Source organism: Anopheles aquasalis, chromosome 2 (genome assembly GCF_943734665.1).
Source record: "Anopheles aquasalis chromosome 2, idAnoAquaMG_Q_19, whole genome shotgun sequence".
NCBI classification, from domain to species: domain Eukaryota; kingdom Metazoa; phylum Arthropoda; class Insecta; order Diptera; family Culicidae; genus Anopheles; species Anopheles aquasalis.
Window position 1 is genome coordinate 50,725,001 of NC_064877.1, and position 7,500 is coordinate 50,732,500.

The following is a 7,500-nucleotide window of genomic DNA, read 5'->3' on the forward strand; positions in this document are numbered from 1 at the left end:
CTATATTACGTGAAGTTCTCATTTAATACGGCTTCTCGAATCGCTCTTCCTATCCATTCACAAGTCCACCATGCTGTCCTATCCCCTTTTAGATAACATTTCATTAACAGAACGAACATTAGATGTAGGAACGAATGTTTCTGTAGCTCCGAAAGAGAAAGGTGAAAGCATGTGCATCTCCGGTTGTAGTGCAATAGAAAGAAGAACATAGAATTGTAATGAAGATATCACTTTGCGACAGTTGTGTCAAGAGGGGACAATTCTTTCAGGGCGCCATCGTTTCAGGCATATGGTGTAATGCTTAAATCCTCACCAATTTTAGCATGCACTTGTAGTAGTAGAAGCTTACTATATATATTTTATATTTTGTTACAATTCTTACGTCTTACTGTTCAATGGTACCCAATTGTATGTTTAAAGGATCAGGGAACTCTTTTCCACTTAGCGTTGATTGTATTATTTTGTCATAGAATATTCGCAGAAGTTGTTGTAGCTTGACTTTTGTTACATGGAAATTTTCTTTTCAAAATCCTGAAGGAGCATATTTATTTGTAAAGATGTCAACTTCTGTCCGTTTCGTCAAATATAATTTTCTCTTGAGTTTAGCCTCAGATTAACAATTATATCCCAATTTTTACGTAGTCTTTGTTCAATATCGCTGAATCCCATAGTAGAACATTGTTTAAACTTCTTCAATAGGTTTAATTTATAGTTCTACCAAATTAAAAATAATAGTATGGTAGTTTACGAAATCGGAAAGTTCGTGTTCCGCACACTATGCCAGTGAGTGTTTAAATTGTTAATCTGCCATGCCTTAGAACATTACTGAACTACTAAAAATACTGAAGAATGTTGTTTTTCCATCAATCGAATCCAAATTGACTGAATACGGAGCCAATTAACGAGTATCGATTCAGTGAAAATCGAAACATTATTTGAAATTGGACACTACTTTTCAAATTGAAACGTCATGTTGGTGTTTTTAAATAGGCATAGTTATTTGGATTTTTCTTTTCTCAAATTTACATGAAAATTGTGGCAAATTTAACTTGAAGAATGTATTATCTCATGAAAAAAGATCCAAACTTTAATATTAGATTCTCGCGCGTTCAAGTTACGATGTATACCCCCAACGGTGTATTTTGAAGCAACACTTTTCAGACCTTAGTTGTTTTTTGTAAAGTATCTTCCTAAACCTTCTATCTGGGATTTATTTCAAATATGGCAGTTTAATGGTTTCATCAACATAACATCAACATGAATGATTATGCCCCACATTCACATTACAAAATTCTTCTTTATACGGAATATAAGACAAGACTTTACATAAAATCGATTGTATCATTTGAATCTACATTAAACTTCAGATCAACTTTGATTAAGGGGGTGCTTCGGTAATTTCTTACCAAAACAAGGATCATTTTTGACGATTTGTTTCGAATTTTTGTTGAATTTCCTATTTTTCGATTTTTGGCAGATTTTTGCAGTTGAAAAAGTGATGGTTTGCCTAAAAACACGATTTTAAAAGATTTGTTTTAAAAAAAAGTATCAACAATTTAAAAGAAATCATGACGGGGCTACCTTGCAAAGAGTGTATAGATTATGTGTTAAAAATTTCAAAACAATCGGCTCAGTAGTTTTTACGGTACGATGGACACCGACAATGAAAACGGTGGTTTTGGAAAACGTTCTTCAAGGAAGCGAGCTGCATGGAGCTTTGTATGAAACGCGGATTTTGATTCGATTGATCCAAACAAAATACACAGTTTTCTTGAAAGGATCAGGGAAAAATGTTAAAAATATGTGTCAAAAAACAAAATTAAATAGCGAAGCCCCCCTTAAATCATAAAACAACAATATTCCACAAACTTACATCACTTCTAATAGGAAAAACTGAGCTGGATTAAGCAGAAAAAATCCATAGACATCACAGGTTTCTTTCTGAAAAACCATAAATGATAGCATGCTCAAAAATTGTATCAAATGTTAAAGTTATCAAATATTAGGTAGTCGAATAAGTCTTTTCGTATTTTGGCAATAGATGGCTTTGGAGTCGTCTATCTCCACCGTTATCAATCACATTATGTCATATCATATCTCGTTGTTTTAAGGGACATTTGATGTATCATTTAATCAAAACAAAACAGAATTTGGAGCTGTGGACAAAAAGTTATAGCCGTTCAAAGATGTGTGAAAATAGTGAAGAAATTTGCTATATTTTGATTTTTTTCTAAAAAAAAGGGAGAAATGCCACGCAAGCCTCCAATTAAATTTGTGATGTTTACGGGGACGATGCTGAATCAGTTCGTGTAGCATAACGATGGTACGCTCGCTTCCGTTCTGAAAATTTTGATGTGAAAGATGCACCTCGCTCTGGTCGACCTATCGTTGCTAAAGTCGATGAAATTATTGAAAGGATAGACCAGGATCGTCACATAAGCAGCCATTACATCGCTAAGGAACTAAACCTTCACTATAAAACGGTTTTAAGCCATTTAAAAAAAGGGTGGGTTCAAAAAAAGCCGATTTTTGGATACCGCATGAATTGTCTGTGAAAAATTTAATTCACCGAATTAACATCTGCGATTCTTTGCTGAAACGAAATGTAATCGAACCGTTTCTGAAGCAAATGGTAACAGGAGATGAAAAGTGGATCAAATACGACAATAACGTGCGAAAAAGATCATGGTGCAAGAATGCAGAAGCTACACAAACAGTCCCAAAGCCAGGATTGACGCCGCCGTGCGTCCGTTATGCCGTGCGTTTGGTTTAATTGGAGTGGAATCATTCATTATGAGCTTCTCTAGCCTGGTCAAACTCTTTCTAGACTTTACTGTGACCAATTGATGAGATTGAAGCAAGCACTCGAGGAAAAACGGCCACAATTGGTCAACAGAAAGGGCATCGTCTTCCACCATGACAACGCTAGACAACACACATCTTTGATGACTCGGAAAAAACTGGGAGAGCTTGACTGGGAAGTTTTGATGCATCCTCCATATAGCCTAGACCTTGCACCATCGGATTACCACTTGTTTCGTTCTATGCAAAACTCCCTTAGTGGAGTACGTCTGGCTTCAAGAGAAGCATGTCAAAACTTCGTGTCACAGTTTTTTGACGATAAACCACGGAGTTTTTGCACTAAAGGAATTATGTCTTTAGCCGAAAAATGGCAAAAGGTGGTTAACAAAAATGAATAATATTTGGTTGAATAATGTTGCTCAAAACTAAAAATATATCCCTTTGAAGTTTTACCAAAAATACGAAAAGACTTATTCGACTACCTAATAATAATTCATATTATTTTTTACAAGCCCATACAAGTGTTTCACTCTAATTGTCTAAAAACAAAGTTAAACGCTATGGTGGTCAAACCGCAACACTTGGGGTGATGGTTTGAGCTGTTCTTACTGGCAACGGTCGTGTTATTTACGTGTATTTTTGAACGGTGGCTACAAATTCAACAAATTGATCGTAAATATATTTTAGAAATTGCAAGGCATCTATAATTTCAGCTGAATAAAACCCCATGAAGCTACTTACGGCCAGCGTGCTTTCCTTGCCCGTTTTTTCTGCTAAGTTGCATTTTATTCTAACCCTAATGTTTGGTGTCTTTTAAGAAAAGGTATAAAGTCTCAGACACATTAAATTATTGTTCTAATTAATTGAGCATCAGTCAATAAATTTATACTTCTACAAATTGAAACTGCAAATTGATCAAATTTAAATAGTCCTTAGTTGGCATGCCGACGGCTTAGCTTGGTTTAAATTGTTTAAGAGGAGAGAGGAGGTCCATTCTATCCTATCATTACTGCCTATCCTATCATGCTGGGCTATACAAACCCCAGTGTTTTAGGATTTTTAAAAGCACTTCTTATGTTGTAAAGAACAATGAGGGTAAAATAATTAAAATAATGAATCCATTTATAGATAGATACAATTTGATTCTTGAACTGTTCTTACAACTTGGTGTATATTTCAATAAATATTAAAACGAAACAAAGAGGAGGAAAATGAAACAAGGAGAAACGTGAAGTGCTAAACACAACAATCAGTTTTGTACGCATATTTATAAAAAGGACGCTGTTTGAATCAAAAAGTTTAGCAGAATCAGAAGTTAAATCAGTCCTTTGTACGGGCTTCAATCGTTTTTATTCTGAACGACTCCACAGTTTCCATTTAAGGAATAAAGTGTAAAATAAAAAAGGGTTTATTTTTTTTTGTGACATTTTTATCATGAGTGCTGCTTTCAAGAATATTAATTCAAATTGTTAGATGTGCAGCAAAACGGTCAAAGATAGTCGTGCCCCATGCACATTCAACGCATATCGCTACTGTGAAGCGCGTTTCTTAAAACCAACGTTTTCATAGTCGAAATTCAATCTCTACACTACTTGCCAAGTTGCGCCGTCAAATGTGCATAAAAATTAATAACGTACTTTTTAAAGTAAAATAATAACATTTAACACTTAATAGGTAAAACTGTTTTTTTTTGGGGAGAAAATTGTAAATATTACGACTTGAAGCTAGAATCAAACCTCTGCCGATAATCGAGAAATTGGAAAATTAACAAAAACACGACGAGACTACCTGGATAAAAGAATCTAAGAAGAGAACATTTATTTGTATATTTCACATGACCCATCACGCCGGTACGATGGCAAACGAAAAAAGTACATTTTTGAAGACGCACTTTCATAAACTTTGATGCCATAGAAGAGATTTTTAACAAAATTTTCCCCGAAACACAAACACGACGAATGTTGCAGATATACAGGGTGAGGCAAAAAACTGCAACACAGTTAAAACGCCATGTTTATTTCATTTTTGTTTGGATTTTATTGAGTAAAACCAACAAAATTTGGGAATTTTATAAACTTTTAGAATTAGTTTAGTTTTCTTCGGTATGTCACTTTTTGGATGAATTATGGGTTTGAGACCGTAGAAGAACTTTAGAAAACGTTTTAATAATCCTTCTCTCTAAAACACATTGAATGCATAATTTACTAGTACACAACTTCAATGTACACTTGAAACTCACATGATTGAATTGAACCACGTTATTACGTGGAATTACGTGCAAACAATACAGTTCATTGACGAAAAATCCATCTCTTGTTTAACATTAACTGTTGGCAACATTAAAAGTGTTTAATTTTTAAGTGGAAATATAGCTGAATCAAAATCCTAATAACAGAAAGCTCAAACTGAAGTTGAGCAATCCCTCTCTCTAGTACTATTTTTACCTTTCTGCAATTTTCTATGTTTACTTTTGAAGTGCGGTATGGTGAAAAAAACAGGGTCAGTAAAGCACCTAAGGACACTTGTTGATGGTCGATATTGTCATACGTGTATGTCCTGACCCGGAAGAGCCTCACACTTGCAGCAAAATGTTTCAGAATTATTTGAAAAATCCTTTGAAGATGGCTCCTGGAACAATCGCACCAAAACATAAAATAAAACGTTTCTTACCTTTGATACTCTGGTGACATGGTGGAAATCATGACAAGCAGTTGCACAAACGTTTTTGGACTCATTGTTTTGCTTTATTAATACGTTTATTTTGAAATGGTATTTCTAATGTTCAATTACAATAGTTAAAAGACGTGTATATGTATTTTAATGCTTCCTATGTCCTAATCACTTTCAGAATTTTTTAGTAGAACTTCGATGCTGTTGGATGCTTGGGTGCACCGCCAGAAGAACCATGCATTCTTACCGTTGCGTGACCGCATTTAGTTTTGCAAACTATACATGAATGATTTTTGTTCAAATCGTCGGCGGTGCCGTTTGTCACGCAAGTCATTAAATTTAGCCTCTCTTGGGATACAAACACTGTGAGGATGGGTTTAAATCAAGTTTCCATTATTTTGTCCTATTTTCATTTTCTTTCGCAATGGAATACCACATTTACCAAGATGTACTAGCCCGTGTCCTATTTGCCCCAGATATACACACTAACCGATATACCGAGAGCAAATCAGCCGAGTTCGAATTTAATTTAAACAAATGTAATGAGCTATCATCAGTTCGAACTGTGAGAACGACTCACTCCCATACTTTGACATTATGATGATTCATGAAATTCGATCGAGAGGTTCATGTTTTCTCGTTTGGTCACAGAGCAAACCTATTTTAAAATCAAACCATGCTTGTATTATCTTGGCCAGTCTACAGGTTAGGCGATTCATTTCGATGACTAATAAATTTTCATCCAAGTAAGAACAGATTCCATTTGGAACGCGGTGAGCAATGTATGTCCCTTAAACATGCCTCATTTTGATAAGATGATAGTTGCTTTTCGAAAAAAATGGACACTCATGTGTCGGTCGTGTTTGTTGCTTTCCAAATACACAGCCATACGCATTTATATTAGCGTTTGGACATTAGTATCTTGGTTTACTGATTTACAGATGCTCATTATTGTTGTCGATAAACTATCTTTGAGCGGAAATTAAATGTTTTTCACTCTCTTCTGAACCTGATTCAGCTGCCAGAAAAAACATAATCAAAGAAAGTACATTTCCATTGTCCCACAACTCTATACCTCCGTTTTGTGAACCCACTCGTGCAAATAGGAGTATTTTTTCAGGAAATGTGTTCGTTCTTCTTTATTTTTAGTTGTTTTTTTATCTTACTTCTAATGATTTATGTTGATTTCTCCTTTACGTAAGATGCGATTTGTTTTTATTAATTTTAGTCTCTGTTTTTACAACTCTTTAAAGTAAAATGAGTTAAGCATAATATTCGTACCTTATTCATAGTATATACAAAACGACCCTAGCAAACATAAATACATCCAACTTACTTCAGTCAATAATCTAATAACTACAAAACAGAAAACTAGCTGACTTGCAATCATCCCGGACAAGTTTAATTTATGCTTCTCACATTTTAACTATTGTAATTGGTTTATTTCTAATTTACAAAAAAATCTTAAAGGCATTCAAGCTGTCACATGACATTTCAAATAGAAAAGGAACCTTTTGTACACTATTGAGAGCAGGTTTATAAAACGAACAATGTCATGAACGAACAAAAACATGAGCAGACATAGTAATGGTAAGGTTAGCCCAATCGATCCGTTCAACAGAAATGTGAGAACAAACATAGCAACAAAAATGTATAAACAAAATGAAATAAGTTCTCATCCATTCAGAGTTTCCCTTGCAGTTTATCTAATGCTACCTGTCTTAAAGAAATCAGTACCATCGTTTCTTAAACACTGGAATATTCTCGAGAAATAAACGGCCTTTGCCCTTTTTTGTCAATCTACAAAGCAATGTTCTCTGTTGCAATAAACGAAACGTAAACTCAAACCTCAGACATGTTTAACGTTTGTGTTTAAATCGAATCGTTCTGTTGCTGAAGTAGCTCGAGGAGAAACTGAAGACCCGCTTAGTCTATTTGATCTGAGATGGTTAAAAAACCGCATAACAAAGGTTAGGAACAGAAACACGGTAGAAACGCAGTGCTAGTGTAAGGAAGAAGTGACCAACG

General features: G+C 34.7%; 1 protein-coding gene across 4 annotated transcripts in view; it reads right to left on the reverse strand.

The window, feature by feature from the left end:
• Positions 1–5,562: 5,562 nt before the first annotated feature.
• LOC126570134 (homeobox protein abdominal-B-like) overlaps positions 5,563–7,500 on the reverse strand; it is a 25,160-nt gene continuing 23,222 nt past the window's right edge. For all 4 annotated transcript variants that reach the window (XM_050227671.1, XM_050227670.1, XM_050227673.1 and 1 more), the window contains one exon: positions 5,563–7,500. This exon is cut by the window's right edge and continues 1,790 nt beyond it. The gene's annotated coding sequence lies outside the window, so the exon portion shown is untranslated.